The following is a 27,144-nucleotide window of genomic DNA, read 5'->3' on the forward strand; positions in this document are numbered from 1 at the left end:
CCCAAAGACGTAGATAAGGATGCAGAAAAGGAGTTTTTAGAGACCGTTTTCAAGTATGTTTCCACCTGAAATTCACACGAAAACTAAATTTAAAGTCGATGATCATGTAAGAATTGTTAGTAAAAAACAAACATTTTCGAACAAATATAAGAACAATTTGGTCAAGAGAAATCTTTGTGATTTATCAAATTAATAACACAGATCCTGTAACTTATAGTATAAAAGATTTAAATAATGAAGAAATAAACCGGAAAGTTTTATGAATATGAATTGAGAAAGTCAAAGCTTTAATTTTTTCTATATAAATGGAGGCTCAAAAAGAAATGTTCAATGTGCAAGGAAATAAAAGGTTTTGAAGAATTTTATAAAAATAGAACTAAAAAAGACGGATTTGGACATTATGGCGACTCTTACAAAAATTACATCCAGACACTATTTTCGACCTTTAAACTCAAAATAATAATTGCTTGTTAAATTTTTTTCTATCTAAATGGAGTCAGTCATAGATCTAAGAAATAATCAACTTACATTCGATAACACGAATATCTTAACGATTGTAGACGAAAACAATGTGATCTGGTTTTAAGGCTAAAGATGTTGCAGAAATTTTACAATATGAAAATACTAGACAAGCTATCATAAATAATATTGATAATGACGAGAAAATAGCCTTTAAATATATAAATTACAAGAGTCTATGCCATAGACCCTTTCAAAATCTTCATCCTGACACTATTTTCATTAATGAATCTGGATTTTATTCTTTAATACTAAGATCTAATAAATTAGAAGCAAAAACCTTTCAAAAGTGGGTTACAAAAGAGGTTTTACCCTCTATTAGAAAATTTGGTGAGTACAAACTTGAAAACAAGATTAAATATTTAGAGGATGAAGTTAAACACTTGCAAATTAAAGATGAAATCAAAACGGAAATAATTGCAAAACAAAGTGTAAAAATTGACTTAATGAAACCAGACCTTGTTTGTAAAGATTTTGATAAGAAAAAACACCATGTTTTTGTGTTAATTAAGAAGAATCACATGTGGGAATGGCCTTATTACGTTATCAGAGCTCAGAAACGAGAAATACCAAACCGATTAAAACATCTAAAAATAAATTATCCTGAATTAGAGATTTTGTTCATTGATGACGAAACCAAATTCTATCAATCTGTATAACCAAATGAAAGAATCTTTGAATATTTTATACAACGGAAATCATTTTACTACAAATATGACTGAATCTCGACTGATTTATAGAATATCTAAATTACACGATGAAAATGTTACTAAATTTTACTAAAAACTCTTGACTTATGATATTTTGTTTGTAAATGTCTTTGAAGACTAGGTAACCATTGAAGAGTTCTTCCACATTCGCAATGAGTCGGTTTATTTTGACTTTCTCGGAAAATTCTTCTAGCACAATCTTTACAATGTGTATGTTTTTTATCTTTACCTATAATGCCAATCACAAAATTTGGAAATATCCTTAATTTCTTTACAAATACAACATTCTTTCTCTTCTAAAGTTAATTTTTCCATTTTATCGTATAATTCTCTTTCATATTTATTATGACAATCTTTACAATAATGTCCAAATCCGTCTTTTTTAGTTCTATTTTTATAAAATTCTTCAAAACCTTTTATTTCCTTGCACATTGAACATTTCTTTTGAGCCTCCATTTATATAGAAAAAATTAAAGCTTTGACTTTCTCAATTCATATTCATAAAACTTTCCGGTTATTTCTGCATTATTTAAATCTTTTATACTATAAGTTACAGGATCTGTGTTATTAATTTGATAAATCACAAAGATTTCTCTTGACCAATATTGTTCTTATATTTGTTCGAAAATGTTTGTTTTTTTACTAACAATTCTTACATGATCATCGACTTTAAATTTAGTTTTCGTGTGAATTTCAGGTGGAACATACTTGAAAACGGTCTCTAAAAACTCCTTTTCTGCATCCTTATCTACGTCTTTGGGCTTCATTTTGATTGTGCTGTGAACCGTATCATTGTAATTTGTGACTATTTTTTGAAGAATATCGATCCATTTAAAGTTTTTTATTAATCTCAAAAATAACTTTCATCCTTTCGTTTTGAGTTCTGTTATATCTCTCTACGATACTTGATTTCTCTTCGTTTTCAGTATGATAAATCTTAATGTTGTATTTCCTCAAAACATCGTTAAATTTCTTTATTTTTGAACTCTAAACCCTTATCTGTATGAAGTAAATTTGGAGGTTTATGCCTGAGTTTTATCGCGTCTTTTACTATATCTTCGAAAGCTTTTGAAACATCCTTGCCGTTTTTTCTTTTGATAGCTCTTGACCAAGCATATTTTGAGAAAGTATCAATAACATTTAAAATATACTTCAATCCATCATTTTGATCCGAATAATTAGACATTATAACTAAATCTGCTGCCCATAAATCGTCAATTCCTAGTGTTATAATTTTTCTCTCTTTTTAAACTTTTTTCGTACTGGTGCATGAATTTCTCTAGCTTCAATCTCTATTTCTTCTTTATTCTTTAATTCTTTCTTTACTTGTTTTTCATTTGGATTCTTTATAAATTGACTCTTATTTGTCTTACATTTGGAACATTTTGCTGCAATTCTATACAATCCGTTTTGAGTTTGAACGATTTTATCTATATTTTTCGTTTTTTTCTTGCATTTGTGGCAGTGAATCAAATCATCTTCCATTTACATGTCAAAGTTTCCAAGTTTATTTAACTCATCTAATATAACAGATTTTGCTTCATTTTTATAGCCATAAGGTACTGTATCGATCTTATTTTCTAGGACAATTCTCTTATCATCTTTAGCGTTCAGTGCCAGCTTGTTTATGGGTAACTGTGTACAACTCATGTTTGTAGCTTTTGATTACTGTCATCTCCCTAAATTCTTCTTTATCTTCGAACAAACATCTCTTCAAGTTTTCGATATTTATTGTTTTATTTACAACGCTTCTCTTAATCCCTTTGCATCTTACTGGATTTTTGTACGAGTACATTTTCGATCTCAATCCACAAAATTCTTCTAAAAACTTCGCTATTTAACTCATCTTTGAATTTCCCTATTACCTTCTTATTTTTAGTAGTGAAACATTCGTGATCTTTTGGATAATCGCTCGTATCAAAGTCATCTATATTTTTCTTTAATAATTTTAAAAAGGATCTCGTTTCAATTCTAGAAAATAACTGTCTGTATCCATGTAACAAAGATTCAAATCTGGATCAAACTTCCTTTAATTTATCGTAATAAAACTCGTACATTAGCAATTTTGATAGGTCAAGAACTGAAAATCCTATGTAGATCGGTTTGTTAAATTTAACCTTTTGTTTGTACATGTGACTCGCTATACAGTTGTCGTCAAAGATATTAAAGCATTTGAAGTTCGTTTTCTTGGCCTGTTTCATTGAAAATTTCTTCATTTCCTAGTTTGATATCACATCTATTTCGCACATTTTCCATACTTTTTCCAAAAACTGAGTTGTTCATCAGCTTAAAAAAGTCCTTTTCGAAGTCACTTGTAGCTTTGGTTCTCATGTTTGTGTTAAAATCAATGTAATCTTTCATAAAAGGCTTCTGATCGAATGCGATAACTCTATTCACATGTTTCAAAATCATACCTTGTTCCAAATAGAACTTCAAATTTCTCGAATGAACAACGTATTCAGTTTTATCCAGTAGAGTTGTGCAAAGTTTGTTTTTAAAATGTTCTGGAGCAAGAGGTAAATCCTTGTGATGTTCGTGTAAATTTGTTGGATATCCTAGATCGACTTCAAGAATATAGCCATAATCTTCGTCGCCAGTGAGTTCCAAAATTGTTTCTTGCCATTCTGCTGTTGTATATGTTTTCGGGTTCATCCACTTGATTTCGTTATATGGTAAATTTTGCATGAGGCCATACCCATAAAGGTTGTTTGCATCGACGTACAACAGATAGTTTTCGGGCTTTGTCTTATCAAAATCTTTCAAATATTTGTTATTTGCTTTAACATATCGTTTAATACATTGAGAAATGCCTCCGCGAATACCTTTTTCGATCATCAAATACATATTATAATCACTAATCAATTGTAATTCTATTTTCGTTAATTTTAACATAGCATCCCATGCGAGGGCTTGGAGCTGTTAGATAATGTGCTGGATCGAGTTTGTAACAATTTAGACAAATATTTCTGAAATTTTTCGAATATATCAGCGAGCAATAATACATCTTGGATATTGTACAAATCAGAGTAATTTCCTAGATTTTTCACTTTTAATTTGTTCCAAACGCTGAAGTAATATTGAAAATCTTTCTCAGATATGCTCTCGTCTGTCAAAAGTGAATAGAAATCTTGAATTTTCAGGTCTTCTGTGTAATCAAGTTTTTCAATACTATCGATAAATTCGTAAGGAAATATGCCTTTTCCAGATAGAATTTTAAAAATCTCGTTGTCGTCATTTGGCTGTCTTTTTAGAATTTCATTCAATATTCTTCCATCCTGTATAAAATGATTTGTATGCTTGAAATCATCTTTTTTGAGGTTTTTAGCTAACTTTTCTATAGACGAGGCCATGAATCTGAACGTATCTACGAATGAAAACTTGATGAACTTTCTTGGTTTATCATCTTGAAACTCATACCCATAGCCAGAATTTACTGAATAATTTATATATTTTTCATCGGTATTTGCGATCAAATCAACATTACCATACTGTTTTGCCAATTCTTTTATGTACAAATGGGTATCGTAGTTACTCATATTGTGACAGAAAACTGGAATATTTTGAGGAAATTTGAGATTCAAGTTACAAGATAAATGAGCTGAACCTCTAAATTTACCTGTTAAATGACAATGATCTCGTACTTTTTTTCTTGTTTGATTATCAAAACCCTCACATTCACAAATATGACAAAGACTAGAATTTTGGTACGCTAATTCTTCTTCTTCGGTCAATTTCATAGGTTTTTTGTTCTTAGAATTATACTTTTTAGCTATGTATTTTGATATTTTATTGAGCTCTTCAAACAATTTTGCAGGAACATTAGGCAAATCGTCTTCATTTTCGGCTCGATAACATATCGGTTTATACATGCGATTCGTCACATTTGACACTAAATATAGAGTAAAACCATAAGGAATATGCTTCTGAATCTTCGTTGTAGTCGATTTTTGCGGATTGTTTTTGCATGTGGGAATCTTCTCTAATATGCTTTCAAAATCCATATAAATAACGTAAGGATGAGAAAATTTCTTTTGATAATTAGTAAATGTTGTTGTTTGACCTGGAAACGGCATAATTGGCTTACAAACTTCATGTTGTTTGCAAATTTCTAAATGATCTGTTAAATCTCCAGATTTGTAGAAATGGCTTAAACATCTTCTACATAGCAATTTTTTATGTTCGTGTTTAGATAACTGAGAACTCACGAGCTTATTTAAATCGGTTATCAAAACATAATGAGATTTGTCTTCTTGTTTAACATAACAATAAGTCAATGTTTAACTCAGCGTCGTATTTTTCAGAAATTTGTAATGGAACAATATTGAGTTTCTCATCATAACTGTAGATATTTATAGACATTTTTGGATATTTGTACTTGGAATTGTAACTTCGTTTTCAAATGATTGTATATCTTTTAAGGACATTGGATACTCAAAACCTGAAAATATCTCGTCATTTACAAATTTTTCATATTGTTTTGATCTTTCGCAGTCTCTTTCAGGTTTTTCAATAGCGCATCGGATAGAATAAATAAAGCAATAATCATCTTTATTTTTGATATTTATACAAGCTTTCTTATCTTTGATTTTCTTGGCAAATCGATATATGATCCTGCGTTCATCATTTCGTGTTTATTAAGGCTCAAAACTAGTTGTTTGCAGCTTTTAAATGTCCATCCAGAACCCTTATTTGGATGATTTGTTTGTTCACGATGTGTTAATTTATTAAATTGTTTAGAAATAAAGTCGTTTACATCAAAGATCTCGTCTGCTTTTATAGTAAAGTACATTGGACACGTTTGTGGTTCACCGTTCACTAAAGTTTCTTTCGTATTCACATTCCAAAGAGAGATATCCTTTCATATTTTTAACATTCTCTTGAAATTTTTCTATTAAACTTTTAATTTCTGACCTCATAATTGATAGATATTTGTAAATTGACATGGAATTATCGTTTAAATTTGTTAAAATGTATTGCTTGAAAAGACCGTGTATTGAAGATAAAACTTCTACATCTATGATATTTTCAGGGTTTTCGTTAAGAGTTTTGTCAATTTCTTCGATCATTTCAGACTTAGTTTTATCGTTAGTTTCGATAGCCAACTTTTCAGCTATTGAATGAATTTTTTCATCATTAAATAGGTCGAGATTTTTCTTTTCAACTTTGAAATTTCTCTTTAATTCTCGTAATTTTTCTATATTGTACATCTTTTCATGATCGACAATTTGATTTTATTTAGCCCAATTCCTCAAATAATTTTAGTTCTTTCTCGTAAATTTCTTTGTTTTTGGCATGGATTTTGGAGCTATAATGTCGATCATAGTTTTTTTCTTAAAATTTCTTTTTTGCAAAACGGACATGTTACTTTTTCACCCTCCATTTAAATAGGGAAAATTTCTTAACTATGAATTTGAAAAAAGTAATGATTTTTACTTGAATTTGACAGAAATCAGCACAATTTCTGGTGAAACAGTGATAGATTCTTCTATTTATTATAGAAAAAATCTGTAAACTAAGACTTAAAATTATTGAAAAAATAGTATATTTTATAGGACAAAATTAGTACTTTTATTACTATATTGGTTTGTATGAGGTAATTTAAATTCTTTATACTATTTTTTCAATAATTTTTTCTTTAACTTTTCCAAGATTTTTCATTAAGATTTTAATATATTTTACAACAGAATTTTCGTTGATTCGAAGCAGATATGAGATCAATAGATTGATTCGAAGCATATTTGACTAAGTTTCAGCTTAAGAAAGTAGAAGCAAACAGCTATAGATTCGGTTAATTTTTCATTCGTGAGTTACAGATTCGTTTATTGTCCCTTTAAACAGTATTTTCCCTTGATTTTCTGTTGGCTCCGAAAGTGCGCTAGAACCGCCATATTACTATCTACTTATATATACTCGTATATATATATATAATCAATCATTAACTACAGATATCATTATTTTTTACTTCTGACCCTCTAGTAAGGACTAGTAGAGGTGGATTTGCTTTTTCTGAAATTAATTTGACCTTTTCATCAAGTAAAATGACAAAACAATTTTCGAAAATTCTAGATTATTTTAATTTTAAATTATGTATACCCGGGCTTTTTGCTTTATAAGTCTCATTTCTAATGTTAGTGCATGCTTTACTAGCTTAGGATAAAAGAAATCATTGTGTGTAGGAAGAGCAACAATCCTAACAATAATAATTTTGAGATAAAAAATATTGTTTTGTGCAAAAAATTTAAATATTTCTGTAAAAGAAAAATTATAAAAGTTTCAATTGTAAATCTTATATAAAGGCCAGGAATTTTAAAAACATATTCAATATCAAAGTATTGTGTGGTAATTGAGGTAAGCATGTTCATAAAAGAGTTATTTTATAACATCCATAATTTAATTGTCAAAGTTCAAGAATTTAGGGCGGTAGTATCTCATATTAAATTTAAATACAAATAAATGTATATAGGGTGCTATCGAACATAAGATAACAAAAATCAGTCGCATATATTGTCAGTCATATTTATTTTTATTCCATAAGGACATTAGTCAGTTCTAAAACGGTAACTTCCTTATTTTGTGTTGTTATGGTTTTATTTCACTACGTGGGATTTGACTTTGTGTTAGAGAACATTTTTACATTGGTCCTATGGATAACCATGATGGCAGCTAGAAACTTGTAAGCAAACAGAGTACAGTCTTATGGCATGTTAACATGTGACGTAGTAACACATAGACTCTCATTTTGCATGAAACCTCAGAGGGATCTTTGCGTGGAATGATGCGTAGTAGTGCTTCATGTTTTAAAAGTAGGCATTTATAATTTGAAATGTTCAATATTATAATTTATTTGTAAAAAGATTATTGCATTATAAAAATATTACAAAAGATAAACCTCATATATACAGTAATCAAACTATACAGAGTCATTGGTTAAAGTATTTATGGATAGCTGCCTTTGTCCCCCATACGATATATATATATATATATATATATATATATATATATATATATATATATATATATATATATATATATATATATATATATTGGTTAAAGACTTAACATTGATCATAACAGACTCATTCTAATTGAACCGGACTAACGCGTCATTAACAAGGCGATTAGCGATAAACATTAAACGCTGAGCATTAATTAAGCACCTGTCAATGAGCAATCGGCTTGTCAGATGCTTAATTAACCCTAACAGTATCTAAGTAAGCGTCTGTGTCATGTCATGTCATGTCAGTCATGTTAATTAGGAATATTTCTCACCACACAATCTGAGCCGTCTATTGGCTGAGCATTAGCGAAGCCTATAATACGATGAAAACCCTTTTTAATTTAAAGCCTACCTGCTTACTTTAGTTAAAGATAATACATATTATGTGTTGATTTTAGGATACAAAAAAATAATAAAGAATATTTATTAGCATCTCCTTTATTCATGGAAAGGTTTTATAGAAGACATATAGAATAAATATACTTAGTTTTTATAGTTCCTGGTGACAGGTATTTTAAGCATGAAATTTTGGCAATTTATCTAAATATTAAAGTGTTGATTTTAAAAAAATACATGGTTTATGAAATTTGAAAATTAATATATAACACAATTTAATATCATATCCACATTTAGTACAGGGTTAGAACAGCATGACAACATTGACCTACCTGTACGTGACTACATAACATATGTTAATGAATAACAAAATTTAACCTATTAAAATCTTTAGATGAAGCTGTAAAGTTTTTTTTCACATCGATATGCCTTTACGTTAGCCTTTTCATCATATCAAAATAAAATAACCAAAACAATATAATATTAATTAAATAAATGTTCATATTACAACTAAAGTTTAATGTAAATATTTTTATATTTCTTAATCCTAATGTTCCGAAAATACAGTACAGGACAGTATTATTAATTTCCAGTGTGACGCACCTCATGGGCCACTGGCCTGTGCGAGGATATTGTCAGAGTAAGAGGAAGAGTCGATACAGGAAAATTTCGATGTTATAGACAAGAAGTGCAACGGACACACACAGGATTCGAATCTGCGCTATCTCAAACACAGAAAATAAGTCCACGACTACTACTCGGCCATCGGCACTCCCAAACAAAGAAATCGTATGTATATTCTAACACAAACTGCAAGCTACGTCCAGAATTATTGTTCGCATTAGAGTAAATTAAATAAAAGATAGAGAAATGAGTATTCATACAGAATATATTCAATAGCTATAAACGATCGTTATAAAATTTAGAAATTGTATTCAATGTGATGTTTCAATGTAGAGCTCCAAAACAACTTTGAAGAAACACTGTCAAATTCTTTGACAATGAAGAAATTCGTTGTAAAAGAAAGCATTATCATGGCCGATAACTTGCTTTAATTGTTAATTTACAAATTGGAAGAACGAACGAAGTTCTTAAACGAGTAACGTAAAAGAGATTGCCTTTTGAGTAAATTCTGCGTGCACTTCCACCACTATATTATTCAGAAATAGTCATCTGGAAAAATTATCAATTCTAACGAGTCTTTTAACTAGGTGTTACATAATATACTACTACAAATATATAAATTATACATATATATATAATATATACACAAACTTTTGACGTCACTTTCACACTATATCTTACTGTTTGTTAATATATTGCTATGATTTAAAACTCTATACAAAAGTTTATCAAACTGAACGACTAACTAATTAAGAAAAACTGTTGGAGAATAGTTTATATACTGACAACAACAACGATTTCTGTCTTTTAAGATTTCTGCACTATCGATTTTCGAAATGTTTAATCATTACGAGTATATTTTATATACTCGTAATTAGTCATCAGAATAATCGATGATTCCCTTTCTTCTGGGAAATTCCATAGATGTCCAGGAGCGGCACGTTACTAACCGCAAATATCAAGATATTGGGGTAAAATTGAGGATCGATAGGTCTAGTCTGCTGTGGAGGATGGTTTTTTGGAGCGAGTGGATTTCCCTCAGTGTTAAAGGCTCTTGCCAGTCTACACATGAGGGAGTACCTTTCCTACCTTCTTTGACTGCAGGGGGCTAGAAAACAGCTAGCCTCACCCTTTTTCTAAGAGGACATGATTAATATACTCATATAGCGCCGCTATCCCTTCTCACAGGATCTCGACTGGAAGTCGCCTGTACCATCACTTTACCAATCCTGAAAGTCCTATCAATCCCGAAACAAGTGAAGAGGTCTGTGTATCACTAAGTGCAATGAATGGTTTGTTCAGCATCTTATCCTTGGTAAACAAATGTACTATGAGTATAGTACAATTTTAAGTCTACACACCAACTCGCCATAACATAACGTGTTAGGATATGTAGGTAACATATATGTAACATGTTAAAATCTCTTATGAGTTTTTTATCGGTTTTTTATCGGTTTTTTTTTTTATTCTCCTACGTTCTTGATGCCATCATAGTTCACCTTAACGTGTAAAAATATTTCCTAATACTCAATAAATCACAGGGAGTGACATCGAATTCAGTGTTGCTACGTAGAAATAATTTTAAAAGTTGCTTCGTAAAAAAATGTCAAAAGTCAGATCGTTTTCAAAATATCGTGCTGACAGTAAGACAAAAATGATAAGTTTCCAGCCAGTCCCACGAGTGATAGGCTTCGCTAACGCTCAGCTATTTAAAACGCGTAAGTAATTATACGCACAAGAATAGTTCTTTCTTGAAAGACATACAAGATGGAAATAGTTCTTGTAATTGAAACTCTCCTGTGACTGGAGAAACCGTAAAGTGTTTCTCCAGCTTAGACAAAGCTTGGAGAAACAAAAGCTGCATTGTTGCAGAGAGTGGGTTTTGTAGTGCAGCATTCATGACAACTGTTGTAATTTGATTTCAGAATCCTTTGTACTTTATACTACTCAGAATATTGTTTAGACATTTCAATACTTGGAAGAGAGTTAAACTTACATAGACGTACCGAGATTCAGGTAAGAGTGGGCTGTACTACTGTTTCATTAATATTTATACAAATTTACTTATTTGTAACGTGTACTATTATAGAATTTAATAAAAATTGTTAATAGAAATAATACTTTAGAAATTACATCATGGTTTCCTTCTTAATATAATAATGGGATCTATGGAAATAAATAGTATGGACATTACGGACTGTAATCTTGGGTTTATTCCCTTAAGAACAACCTTATACAATATTGGGTTAATGGTAAAATTATGGTAGATCTTTCATTTTATGGGTTCAATCATTTCTCACCAAGCCTTGTTTTTTCAATATTTTTATTAATTATTCAAAAGAGTACATTGCAATTTATTGTTCTTTGTCATTTCGATATTCTAATCGTTTACATATTACGAGAAAACATGTTTTTTAGTTTTGACACAGTTAAAAACTAGACAACTTTCATAATTAAACACCAAAAATAAAATATAAAAGTGTTTGGATTTAACATTATTCTTATGGGGTCTTTTCAGAACTGGGTCTTAAATCTATCTTTCTATTTCTTGTCGTGCATTAAATAATGTTTTATGTACCTGTACTGTGACAAAGTAAAGATGGAATAGTTAATAAATAGTAAAATACTACTGAAAGTACATAAATAATACATAACAATTGTTTTAAAACTACACACAAAATATAACTATTATTAATTTAGTTTTTATTGATCTCAAAATAAAAGCAAACCTTTAAATAACAGCAACATGATCATTAACATTCCCCACACGTGTGGTGATTGATTACGCCAGCTCAGAATGACACGCTAAATGACGTAGTAAACGGTTACTCCGTTAGCGAAGAGCTGACGCTAATAAACGTTAAGAGCCTGCATGAGCTAAGCTACTAACGGCAACGAGATTAAATCGCCTCTAATGACTTGTTGAAGCTCAGCAATATTTCAGTGTAAATTGTGAGCGTCAACTCTCAAGTAAAAGTTAAGACTCCATAATTTTAATATAAGTGGACAGAAATGTCCTTAAGTGTTAATATTTCGCTTGTATCCACTCAGTTTTGTAATTCCTCCTGTAAACCATGGATTAGTCAGACATGGTTATTAAAAAAATTAGGTACTGACAAACTTTTGAAAAAAAAGGCCCAGTTAAAGCTTGACTAATACTCTAAAACTGAAAAACGTCCCATTTAAAAAATCTCTAAGATCTGGGGATTTCTAACTACATCCAAAACGTGCCCAATAGTGATTGTTTTTTTAAATATGGTAAATTTTAGTATTTCTTACGGAAAGTAATAGTATTTTTTTTTCACACTAAAAACCATTCTTAAACCACTGAGATATATCAGGAATCACAAACAAAGTTGAGATCTTACTTTTTCAAACTAACCAGAGATATGTATGCGAAAAATAACAGCTTAGGGTGTTAGAAGAAACTAAAATATAAATTACAATTTCTTATAAAAATGTTTAGCTTAAAAAGATACCTGGGTCGTCACACCGATGGTTACAAATAGAGGGTTAAAACCTAAATACCCCTTTTATTTCAACCCAATTCCTTCCAACACATTTAGAGTTTAGCACAAGTGAGGGTAATATCAAGAACTCAGTTCAAAATAACTTACATAATATTCCTTCTTCCACGAATTGCAGTACAACAAAAGCCTCTTATGTGCATTACGATGGTTAAAACTATAATTTTAACTTGTGCTGGCACTCACTGAACTGGCTATGTGGCTACAGTACGAAAATATTAAAACTTCTTCTGTATTAACTTGATTTATTCTTATGCTGTTTGTATCTTAGTTCGTCTGTTACTGCAAAAGTACGCTTTCTATTATGCTCTTAAAATACTGATTTACTTCCTTATGACGTAATTTATTGAGTAACTATGTATTAAAATATGTTATAAATTATTTTATTTATTATTATTATAACTACCGAATTGTTGAAGATATCGGATTTCAAAAAATACCAGCAGGATAACAGATGAGCGTAATACACCACAACGCTTATTCTAATTCAGGTCTATATACCGATTTAAAATTTTACTTAGAAAGATACCTCAATACGTTTAATTAAATATTTACTAGATTTTGAAGTCTTTTTCAACATTCTCTATCATGTTTAATATTCATCACAAACAATTGTACGTTCAAAATGAGAATCATTAATATTACCCGTAGTTAATCAGAGTAGTTTGATTTTGTCAATTTTATCGGAGTGTCAGGGTACACCTAATACTTAGTATTAGATATTAGTATTGCTCAAGTTTTTTGCATATTAAGGGAGATGTAAAAGGAATTAAAGGAAAAAACGAATTGAAACCGCAAAAAGAGTTCAGGCCTCAAAGACTAAATCAAATCGTGAGCTGCGGCCTGAGGCTTCACATTCTTTTGTTGTCCGTTTGAAAACTTTCCCTTTGGTAGTTTTTTTGTCCTTCACTGGAATATTAATCAACAGTCTTTATCATTTGGAAGTGCCGATGGCCGAGGAGCCTAAGACGCCAGACATTGGATCTGATTTAGAGATTAACGCAGATTAACGATGTACCATATGGACCACTTCCCATTTGTACAATTATAACCTAATCCAATATGACGGGCTTAAAGATGACGTCATAGCTCCCATGAATTTGCGTGTCCACCTACAGGCACCACATATCAGATGTCATTATGATCGCTCACATCGTTACAATCTTTATAGGGACGTATCGAGACTCATGTGATAAAAAATATTTGAAAAAGCCTTCCCAGTAATAATTATTTGTACTTTTTGATTATATTTTATTCAGAACAGTTGGTATTGTTGCATTGCTTAATATCAGCCCCGATAAGATGTTACAATAGTGATGCTTTAAGAAGTCCATCACTTAAATCGAAAGTGGAATCTCAGAAAACTCTAAGTAATTGAGGAGGTGCCATCGGTACATGGACATTCCTGTAATCAAGCTAAGTGTTTTGTCTCTTGTATTCTCTGGTACCAGTCGTTACAATTAAGAGAACTAAAGTAAACACGCCCTCTGGGTGGGAGGTTGTGTAAACACATCTCAGATTCGTTCTGAGCGAGCTCGTGTATATTCAACATTATAGTGGATAGATTCCTATCTTGGTGGATTCGGTGCCAATAAAGGTGAGTGAACAAATTCACTTGTACATCGATCGGCTCCTTTGAAAAACCCCAACATCACATGAAAACGTAAAGTTTTCATGTTGTTTTTCACAAACCACGAAAATTATGTTACCAAAATAACTACTATATTACAAAGTATATTTCAGTCAAGAGAAAATTTGGAATAATCATTTTATAAGATAAGTGAACACCGTTTCTGTAAATTAGATTCAAATTTTGTATTAAAATCGAAAAAATATTTATATTATAAAAATTAAAAATGTGCAGGATCTTCATGAAAATATTATGAATGATTCTTATTTCTAAACTAGTAAAAAACGATGTCGTAATATTGTCAAATACATTATGAAATACAGCTAAAATACTATAAGAAGACGTATTTCAATTTTATACGTGTTAAGGACACGACAGGACCTGTTTTAGTTTGTGCCTTAAGTCCGTAGGTCTGTCCTTCTTCTGTAAGATAAACGCTTTATAGTAAGGTCCTACAGACATGAAACGTGATACATGAACTCCAATGATCCATGGAAGGACTATAGTCATATTACATTCAACTGTAAACACAATTTGCAATAATTGTAAAAGAAGATTTTAATTCAATATAAACACGTGATTTATGTTGACTACTTAAAACAGTACAAAAATAATCTTAGTACAAAGCATAAATATAGTAACACATTAATAAACAACTATAATAAATACATGAAAATAACAATAACACAGTAATAAGTTTATAATAACAAGTAAGTGGTAACGTAGAATTTAGGTATAAAGTGTGAAATTAAAATGTAATTCCTTACATAATAAATACAGAAATATACGTGTACATATAAGATAGGTTTAAAAAGAAAACAGTAAGTAAAACTGCAAACCTAGATACCAGACTATAAAACAGAATTAAAAAATATAACAGGATTGTATGTGATGTTGAGTATGTGTTTGTGCGTCCGTGTTTGTGTTTACATGTGTAAAACACGCTACCACTAAAAAAGGCCGATCCCCATCACACACAGCTAATGGGATTTCCATTAAATGCGTTAATATTTGCTGCAAAAAGTCTAAATGAGGGGTAACTACATGTGCGTTGGGTCTTTTTCAAAGCACTGTAACATTTATAAATCATGCTAGTAGATCTATCAAAAAGAGTCTTAATATAATTGAGAGGAACCTACATATATGGAAATTCCAAACGACAAACCTATTAATCCAGGAATCGATTTTGTATGTTTTCCAACTGTCTTGCAAGATTAACTCGGCAAGTAGTCCACACAGGACAGTCCTATACAGTATTCCAGAGTAGGTCTTACAAGAGCACAATATAGAAATTTCACGCCCTTTATGTTGGTTATAGTACTTTTACTTAGTACTTGTACTGGAGGTACAAATTAACGACCTCACAGACCTTGACGCCTTCAAACAAATGTTGATAATATGCTCAGATGAATACATATCCTGGCTGAAAACAACTCCAAGATCGTTAAAGACAGCATTTGATCCCCGAAATAGTACTGCTATATAATTGAGTTCTTGATATGATGGAAAGTTCTTACAGCACTTTTCATCACGTTAAACTTAACGTTTGGCTCTTCAGGCCATACCACTCCTCCAGAGCCATCAAATCCTCCCGCAGGGATTTGATCTCTACAGTCTTTCTGAGATCCAACCACCTAAAATAACTTTGCGTCGTCTGCAAACAGGAGATAACTGCTTCTCAGCCTCATTCCAATATCGTTATTGAAAATTATGAAGAGCATTGGACTCAAGTGAGATCTCAGGGGAACTCCAGATGTTGCCGAAAACTCTTAAAAAGACACCCTATAAATTTTATCACAAGTCTCCGATTGTATAAAATAGCTAACAAACCAGTTGAACGGGCTAACTATACCACAGGCTTCAAGTTTAGCCCATAAATGCATGTGACCAAATATATATATAACGCCAAGTTCGTTCTTACTAATAAAACCATTTATAGCTTTTTCTTGAAGGAACTAAATGTTGCTGACTGTAGATCTGACTGTAAACCCATGTTGGGTACAACACAGTAAGTTCCTAAAAAGGGGGTGGATCTTGATTAGAATAAGTTTTCAAGTAACTTTGCCAATGCTAGTTGGATTAACATTGGTCTGGAGTTAACAAAATCTTATTTGTCCAGACTTCTGGAAGAAATACCTGTTATGAAGGGACTGTTGAAAAATAAACTACATCTTATTAATACAAAACTGTGTACATATTAATATGGTTTATCCATGGAAACAACAAAGAAGAGGTATTACAAAGTTTTCGATAAATTCAAAAGAAAAATGTGTTGATCTCACACCACATTAGGTTTGGAGAAGCACAACCAGGAACAAGTGCGATGGCCAAAAGCTTCATTAGGGCCAGGACCATTTTCATTGTTCAGTTTAATTTTCAAAGTCGTTCAACACGCCGGACATTGAAAATCTAAACCAGGAGTACTATGGCGAAGACCATTGTGATAGGGTAGAATAAAAGACATGTATAAGAAATATTTTGTCACTCGAGTAATATATCTCTTTTTTAACTCCAATAACGTAACATTTATGAAAACAAAATCATAAAACCATTCTGTACTATGTTTAGAATAAACCATTTTAATTATTATATTTTAACTATATTTAATATGGGATTATTATTCTAAATTCTAACATAAATAGAACTACTGCGTTGCTAGTATTACCAATTCTAACAAAATCGAGAATAATGTTTCCATTTTTTCAACAGACATAACAATTTTTACCAGCCTCTCTATCTTAGACTTTTAAATTACCATTCATCAAACAGTCGAACCTAAAATGGAGCTCCAAACTGCAATAAATTACTTTGTGAACTTGATACAAGTGACTTAAATATTAATAAAGTTAGGGAATGTATTTTGCTCTTAAAATTCACAATGAGAGCTATGTCACTTGACCGACTTGATACGTAAATTGTCATTGTTATATTGGCCTGCTCTCTGTTCAGAATCTATACCATCGCCACAACTTTCTTTGTGATTTGTAAAGGAGTTGATCCTGGAATAGTCCAGGAAAAAAATGTCTTTTGTGATGCTTTTTAGATTAATTGTACCTTGTTTCTCACATTAGTTTGTAACAAGTTACGGTGATGCTAGCGGACTATCGCCTGTGAATACTAATTAGTCTATGCTACTGTCTGTACACGGCAAGTATTAACGGTGGATTGGCTATAGAAGCACCACCGAAGAGATCATAGGCACCAGGCTCTCCCCCTCAAGCCTGGTGGCCTATATGATCAAAAAAGAAGAAAACTGGTCAGCTGTTGAAGCTTACCCACGCGCCTTCTGAAAGATAAAATCACAGAAAGGGACCAGTAACCCGGAGTAGGCGTCGCAAGACGCAGCACGGACTGGATTGATGTAATGCTAACGCGGTTCCAATCCAGTCCTCCCCGTACCATCTACTGGGGGGAGGGGAGAGGAGAATGTTTTTTTTAGTGGGTAGGTCTGCCAGTCTAGCAGGAATCCCACACTACCCCCACGTATAGATGCCGGAAGATTGACGGTGGAGTTTAGCGATGGCGGTGTTGTCTTTGGAAGATCTTTTTTCAGACCTCTATAGAAAAAAAACTATTAACTGACATCGCAAGATATACCTTAGTCCTGCAAGTTGTCTTCCTATATATTTACTTATAGGGCCTTATCATCTTTCAACATTAAGGTAAAAGATATTCCTCATCAACTGTTTGCTGCAATAAATGGAAAAGCGCCAATTTTTATGTCCAATATCGTTATCATGTACCAAACCACGGGTTGGGTAAAGGATGCATGATTTGTACTTGAAATTATGCGTGATTTCCTATGTGGTTGCTTGCAAAATTTAAGATCTGTAGCTCTATAAAAGGTATAACACAACGTTTCAAACATTAGAATCTACCCTCTTCGTCAGGTGATTAATACATACAACGCCTGGACTGGCCTCCAAGCAGCTTTTGGATATGTTTGAACCCTTTCCTTTCCCTTCTATATTTTCTTCCTGTGCATTATTGTTGAATGTATTCGTACCTCCCAACCTGAAGAAGAGGATAGATTCCAATCCTCGAAACGTTGTGTTATACCTTTTATAACCTATAGCGATAGCAAATATCCGAAATCCTGCTATCCTTTCAAACCTTTCATCGTCAATAACAAACTTTAAGTAAAAAAATCAATAGCTCGTTTTCATATATAGATGGTGTCCTGTGGACAGACAAAGTCACAGATATTATCATTTTACATCCCCCAATTGATAAAAAGACATTGTGCTAGGCTACTGAGTAATAGGTTTTAATGACGTTTAGCCAAAACCCCTGGATAGAATTGAAAAATCATTAAACTCTTTCTTGCCTGTGTAGAAAATTGCATAAAAGTCTACATATGGAGTGTTTCCAGAGATATCTTTTAGATACTTTGATTACATGACTTGCTGTATCACATGTTAAAATGTAATATGAATTGTATTTCAGTCTTTGTAAACGTTTATTTATTCTATGATTGTTATTATGGTTGTCCACAAGACCAATGTAAAAAAGTTCGCTAACGCTCAGCTAAATTCCTGGGAGTGACATGCACCATCATCGAACTCGATGTTGTCTATATTCTTACAAAGTTTCATGTAACATTTGAAACCTACAGGTCAGCTTCTTCTCAAACGTTTGAGCGCACAGACAGGCAGGTATAACTTTGTTTCATCCCCTAGAGTGATAAAGAATAATAATACAAAATGTACGGAGAGCTTGTAAAGTGCCCTCATGTATGCAGGGTGGTGAGGCGGGCGCTTGATGGATTGTATCTAGCTAAGTGTAGCTTATCCAAGGTTGGATTGGTCCTCAAGAACTATTATTATTCAAACATTAAAAGTTCCCCACGACTTTTGAAATGAGTGCTTAAAATTGGAAAATGATCTCTCACACTTCATCCTACTTAAATCGCAGTATATTGGATTTTATATCCGATATGAGATCAAATCCTCGTTAAAAATATATTTCTGGTAAACCATTAATAACACAATTAATAAAATCGGCTTACCGTTAGCGAAGTGCAAAATTCATTTAAAGGGGCAATCCTTTTTTTTTATTCATGATTACAACTTAATTTTAATTAACGGTAACGATTAGTTTTATACTCTTTCTAAAGCTGTACATGACCTCATGGCCTTAAAACATTTTCAACCAAAATATTCTTTTGCTAAATTCATCGAAGACTAAGTTTAAACCAATCTCTCTCCCGAGAGCCCGCAGACTAAACCCTGGGCGACCTCGTGGTAAATAACTGTGGCAGTTACAATAATGAACTTTACTCTTGTGAAACTATTGAAAACGTATCTTCTTAAAAAATATTTGGGTTGTCAGCTTTATTTGACAAGCACTTAAAATTATCTTCTCTTTTTGAATATGTAAAACCTTAACTAGAAGTAAGATAATGGAAACTTGATAATAAATTAATGTGCAATTAAAATAAATCATTTAATTTCTAGTAAATTGTATACTAACTAACTGTATACTTTTTTATTTTTGAATTTTGTTGCATTTTATTTATCTCAAGGAGTTTATTTTGTTAAAAATACTGCACGCATGCAGATCTTTTGGAAATAAATTATGATTCAATTCAATTCTATTCTATACTTTTCTATATTAGTGCAAGTTTGTCTATCTGTGCACAGTACATCTCGAGAATCAATTGAGCTATAGACCTGAAATTGTGTAAGCAGCCTCAGAATAGCCTGTTACGCGACACATGGTGTGGTGTACTCCTACCTTGCATTTAAAAAAACCATTGCGTGTGTACGTACTTGTGTTTATTGTTGTCAACTTAACCGACTGTCAAAACCATAAATAGTTTACATATAACATTCTTATGGATTCCTAATTTCAGTTAAAGGACTATATATAGCTATCTGTTCTTCGATGTATATCTAAAATGTATAAAATTAATTAAAATTCAATTTCAATTCGATTAGTTGAAAAAACCATATTAACATATTGTACATTGCACTTTTATATTTAAGACATGCGTTTGTGTCAAATTATAGCCATTTGGAAATAAACTATTATTGAATAAAATTAAAAACATTTCAATTTTCAATTCACCCCCCCCCACCCCCCCCCCCCCCCACCCCCCCCCCCCCCCACCCCCCCCCCCCCCCACCCCCCCCCCCCCCCACCCCCCCCCCCCCCCACCCCCCCCCCAAAAAGTCGGGTCAACGCAACTTCGCACCATGGAAAGAATAAGATTGAAGAAAGCAGAAAAAGGCAACAGAAGAAATGTCAAAAGCAGCTAGACAGGCCAGGAGAGCTAAGAGGAAGCTGCAAGAAGACAAGGACATGGATGCTGATGATCCAGATTATGGTGCAGGACTCTTCTAAGCAGAACTGTGAGTAGATTTTCTTTAACGCTCGTTAACACCGAAATTTGAATTTTTTTTTGTACAAAGGTACATTTTTCTCAGGAACTATAAAAGATACAGAGTTGAAATTTTTTATGCATGTACACCTACATAGCACCAAGTAACAGCACTAGAATTATAGCATTTAAATTTGTAGTTGCCGAGAAAAAAAAATTTTATGTAAAAAAAGTTAGTAAAAAATAGGATATTAATTTTTTTTTCCACAATTAAAAAAGATATTAAAATAATTCTAGTAGTGTAGCTTTACAATACATAGGGTATGCATATATAAAATTCCAACTCAATATCTCTTATAGTTCCTGAGAAAAGTGTACCTAAAGTTCACAAATTTAACATGGCGGGTATAGGGCTTTCCCACTCCCCTTAAGTTTAGTGATTATTAAATACAACACAAAACACTAGACCAGTTCATATAAAACGAAGACCTGATTAAAGCAAAAAAAAATGTATATCTGTTATTTCGTCAGATTTTCCTTTATCTTGCAAAGACTTACTGTTACAAACATTTTTCATTATTTAAAAGCTACTAAACTTGTGTTTTGGGTTGTTTTAAATCTTCTCTGTGCAGGGGGAATCAGGTTCAATCATATGGAAAATCATAAGCAGTTACAGCAGTTTAGGATCGGTTTTAACATAGTTGATAAAGAATAATTAATCTGTTATGAGAAGGATTTTCTAACGTACATCTTCCAGCAACTTTATGGATGTTTTGGTTAGGCTAAATATATAATTTATTTGAAATTACCGTATTTTACCTGAATAACATTAATAATACCTTACTAATTCATGTTTGATGCTTAAAACTAATTAATTTTTATATACGCTTAAAACATTTCTGCAGAAAAATATAAGTCTATAATTCCTAACTTATTCAGTTAGTTACGTAAACATACAACAGAGCTCGCATCCATCCATAGTATAAGACATAGCAAATTAAAATGTAACATTAATAAAAATTTTTAATAAAAATCCATTTCAATGTTCTTATAGTCTGAATGGTAAAATAGCAAAACAATTATAAAACATGTTCTTCTACCCAGTTTGCTCAAAAAAGTTTCTTATAGGGCAGTTTTCTCTTTGATCTATGTGTAAAGGTTCGATAATTACCAGCCAAATCTTATGCAGTTATATGCACTATAATCGAACTCAATATTGCCTTCATATAAATTTACCTAAATAATAACATGACTAGTTTGTGTTTCGCTCTGATTTTAATCCTCTATGTACCCAAAATGTGCAGGGAGAATCTCTTTAACTATTTAATGAAAAGCTTCTACATCTATAGTAGTATTTACATATTTTAAATACTTGATAAAAATTGTATAGTTGTTCAAGAGAAGTATATTCTTACGTATGTCACATAGCCAACCCCTACGGCATTTTGTAGGAAGTTAAATATTCACAAATAGGTCAACCTAGTGTATTAAAACCAGCAAAGATTAAGAACGATTAATTGTAGTACGTGAAATTTTACACTAAACATTGTAATAAGCGTGAGTAGTAACTTAAGCGTGACTTCCAGAATACACATAATTGAAGAGTGATCCAATCATAATTTATAAAAAATTATTGGGTGATATTGTCACGCCTCCTGCTCAGCTGGGGGCGAAGGGGGTGTACTCAGGAACCAAACGCAGCTCAGATTACAGCAACTTTATTTAACTTAAACGACAACACTTCCGAACCCACGGACACCACGCGTCACGACCATCACTAGGCTAAGCCCTACACTAGATCGGCCCTCAGGGAGCTCGGACGTCCGCTCTGCGCCGGAGTCCTCTCACGTACACACCGCCACGGGCGCTCACCTTGCTGACCTCCCCCTCCAGTACTTCCAGACGGCGGGAACATGGGCCCCGACGTCACACACCCCCAGCCAAATTAAGGGTGGTTTTGGGGTGGATGCCCTTTAGGAGTTCGTTTTCTTCATTCTTCCAGGCCCTGGCAGCTGGTCCCTTGGTTGTGTTCAGCTGGGCGGCTGGGTCACGTGCACAAGTTTTACCATGGCGTCTACCCTCACGTTTTTCGCCGCGTATCGGTAACAGTGTGGCTAGCGGTCGGGGTTCTCCAACAGTCAATAGTTGTCTTTAGATGTGGAGGAAACACATGGGGAACAACGACACTTGCGGCAGCCACTTCTACAGGGACAGTCATTTACACTGGCACATAAAGTCTCTGGCGTTGGGACGGCTCGATCACACATAAAGTCTCTGAAGTTGGGACGGCTCGATCACACATAAAAGTCTCTGAAGTTGGGACGGCCCGATCACACAATAAAAGTCTCTGAAGTTGGGACGGCCCGATCACGAGCCTCAGTCGTGTTCGCTCCCATCGGTACCTGAGCTTCACTAATACATTTCCAGGGAAAGTTTATTAATTTTTATGTTATTCCAGCAACAGGCAATGAATCGTTCCTCACAAAGGTTTGCCTTCTACAAAAAACATGTTGTCCTACGAGAGCCTATCTACCTACTCTAGTTTAGCAATGTTTGCTATTGGTGTAATCGCATTTATTTGACAGAAACATTAGTTCATAGAAACTTACTCTTAAATACCCGCGGTGGTGTCCATTCCCTTACTATACATCTATCCTTACGTGTAGGTATATTCGACATTTTTTATATTAAAAATACATTAATCAACTTTACACGTCCTTTATAATAACTTACTTGAAGCGAGAAATTATAATTGTATATGAATAAATGAGTTCATGAACACATTCCGGAACCATTCAGCTGTTCTGTGCGAGTCATACAAAACAAAATATATTAATCCTCTATATTGCCCTTTCTTATGGTCTAGTACAATGACGATATTCCAATTTAAACATGATAATATTATTATTAGAACTATTTACCAAATTACTAACTAGTACATTAATCCTTATTATCTACCCATACTATAACTTAATATTGCAAAAACACTTTTTTTTTAGATAATAACCTTACAAAGTGGATATTATTATAGGGACCTAAACTACATAATTGTAATTATAAGTCCACGACAAGGCTATTCTAGATATTTGACATCTTCCTACTCATTAACATAGAGAAGTGAAACAAACTATAATATATCAGATACTGTAACTTAAAATCACGTAAATATCATTATAACAAAGAAAGTATTAACGTCACTCCGAGCACAAAATTACATGCACCTGCAGAGCCCTCACAGTGCGTCCTATATCTTCTTCAAATTGTTACATTCAACCTAATCTGACTTAACCTACAGTTATTAGGATACATTTGTTTACTAGTAGGAATATTCCCCATTTAAAAAAGAACAACCATGTATGTAAAGGGGTCATACAAACCTTATGTCTGCTGAAGTAAACTCCCGCTTGTTTTAAACATTAACAAATACTGCCCCAGTGTTAAAACATATGTGGTTACTTTTTAGCGAAAAATTTTGGTTTTAAAGAACAATATGCTTTCTTTTAATATATCTTCAAACTTAGATTTTTCATTATTCTTAAGTGCGTACTCAAGTTTTTATCTCTATCTCAGTATGTAGTAATTTGTTTAGTCCCACCAAAACACTTATAGGTGCAATTGCATCAAAGTAAAATATTAATTTTATCAATATCAATTTGTTTAATAATCACTTAACTCAGCACTCAGAGGAGGACTACATGTAACACGATGCTTTGGTCAGAGGCAGGACCAGGACAAGGACTAACATGGCTGAGTAATTTTCTTTACATTTAGACGTTAACAATCTTCCTCTCCTCACTATTCTTCTCGCCAAAAGCAGTTTACAATCCTAATTTTAACATCTGTTACACTCAACACAAACACTAGAACAGTTCATAAAGAGAATTTACGTATTTTGTTGATTATTGCTTACAATTTCGTTCGTATTATGTCAGGATTTTGAACGTATTTTTTCTTCATTTTTTAGGGAAGTTATTAACCTTAGTTTTTTCTGTTATTAATCCTCTCTGTAACAAAAGAATCCAGAGAGAATAGGTGATCAATTATATTCTTCGTAGACAAATCAATGTTGATTGTGTAACTCTTTTACGTAGTTTGATAAAAAATATACAGCTGTTTGTGAGAAGTATTTCCTCACTTATTGTTTAAAAGCAATCTCTTTAGTGTTTTTAGATGGCTGAATATTGAAACTTAATTGAAACTTAGTATGTGCTAGCTAGCTAAATTGTTACTGGCTTACTAATTCATGCAAAAATTTTAAAACTAACATAACTTTAATAATAGAATGTTGTAAATTTTTTAAAGAAAATATAGTCTATATATTTTTTATTCATTCGGTCGTTACTAAAACGTACAATAGAGCTCTCTTCATTTGTAGAATACATGCAAAATATCGAATTGAAAATAATAAGTAAAAAAGATGAAGAATCATACTGCATTGTCAACTTAAATATTCAACATTCTTACTGTAACTAATAATAATTAAACTTCTGTTTCAATGCCTAGATAAAATGAGTCTTTTTCAAGAATAATGTATCTCTCTGCTTATAAATTATAAATCGACTGGGCAACATGTTTGTCTAAGCCATTTTTTCTTGGTTTACTAACCAAGGTATAAGGTATGTGGTTTACTAACCAGAAAGGTTAGTATTAACTTTTTAACAATGTAAATTAAATAAAATTACTAATACATTTTTCAACTCACTAGAGATTTTAATTTTTGTTTTATTCCATATTCTAAGTCAATCATTATGCTTATTGGGTCTCGAGTCAATCTACATTGTGGACTAGTAAACATAGACTTAAACTTAATCACTTAAAAAATTAAATTGCATGTGCTGTCTAAATACCAATCTTTGATACATTTTTAAGTAACTTTAATGTAAATTCAACTGTACTAACTTGTTATGATAAAGTTACAAACTTGAGACTGGCAATAAATTGTACTTTAGATGGACTCATGAGTGACAGAGGCTTGAAAGAAAGTTTTTACATAAATACATGCACTACAAATAACTCCAGAGGTTTTGCTGCTTCACATAAAACTGTTAAATGTATTTAATACAAAAAAATCCCTTTTATTCAGCAAGCGTTTTTTAATGATACATCATCGTTTTTTCAAATCTCCTTTTGTCACATCACCATATTTAGCTCTAAAATAATAATAAAAAGCACACACATAATTAAACAGGGTTTTTAAAATGTGCGTAACCAACATGTTATTTGTTTTGTGGTTATATATTGAATTTAGATTATGTATATGGGTTTACTATGGTTTTATCTATCTTTTGGGTGGTACAATTATGTAATTTTTTTATCACTGATAGGGGACGTCCTAGAGAGAATGCAGCAAAAATGTCTAAATGGAAGGCTATTAATAGTGAATATTTAAATGCATTTTTTTCTGAGTAAGTAGCTACAAGATTCTCATCATAAGGACCACCTTAGCAAAAATATGAAGTGTTTGAAATTAAAGAACATTGGAACCTTATGCGGTATTTCTGTTAAATCTAAGTTAAGTAAAACAACACAAATAATACATTTTAGTTTTTTTTTTTTCTTTCAAGTAAGTATTTATTAAACGTAATTCCCATATCAGATTGTTTTCAAAAAATTATTTCCCATAAGACATTGTTTGCAACATGTTTATTATTCTTATTATAATTAACTGTGAAAGCCCAATATTAATGTAGATGTTGACAATACTTTTAATCTTATTGTCGACGTGCCACTACAATATTGATAAGCGGCTCCACTAATGAAATTTCTTGAAATCCAATCTTCAATACTGTGATTACGTGAGGTTATCGACAATAGCACAGAAGCAATTTCTCCTTACTTATCCTTTTATCCCTATATATTTTGGTGAGAATTTGCTGATGGCTATGTTATTTTTAACGTTGTGGACTACTCATCTGTATCCTAACACGTCGTATTTTAGGGAAGTTTTTGTATAAACAAGTTAGGGCCTGAAGAGATGTTGAATTAATCTATTAATGATTTTGTAACTCACATCTTCACTGTATCATACAAAACGGTTCTTATCCTTGTAATTAACCTTTCTTTTCCTTCTCTCACAGAAGTTATATGAATATATAATCGTGGATTATCCAAAGAATACACGCTTCAATAAATCATGTTTCCCAAATATAGAGATATTTCTTCATCTAATAAATTCATTACCGCCACGTTATTTTACATCTGATGTCTTACCCTGAAGTTAGAAATTCATAAAAAAGGACCAACTGTATACACACGTAATTTAAAAATGTAAAATGATTAAAATCTTGTAAACTGTTAATTCGAGGTTTTTATTTGTAAAAGCAGAGTTTTACATTGTTACAGACAGGCCAATATAGCGCTGTTTTGGGTTAATTTCCTATAGATACGTGTAGTATAAGTAATTAAAGATAATATGTGTTTAAGAAGAATAATTTATCACAGTTATATTACAATTAAATTTACTAAAGTAAACAGTAGTA

Source organism: Homalodisca vitripennis, chromosome 8, assembly GCF_021130785.1.
Source record: "Homalodisca vitripennis isolate AUS2020 chromosome 8, UT_GWSS_2.1, whole genome shotgun sequence".
NCBI lineage: Eukaryota > Metazoa > Arthropoda > Insecta > Hemiptera > Cicadellidae > Homalodisca > Homalodisca vitripennis.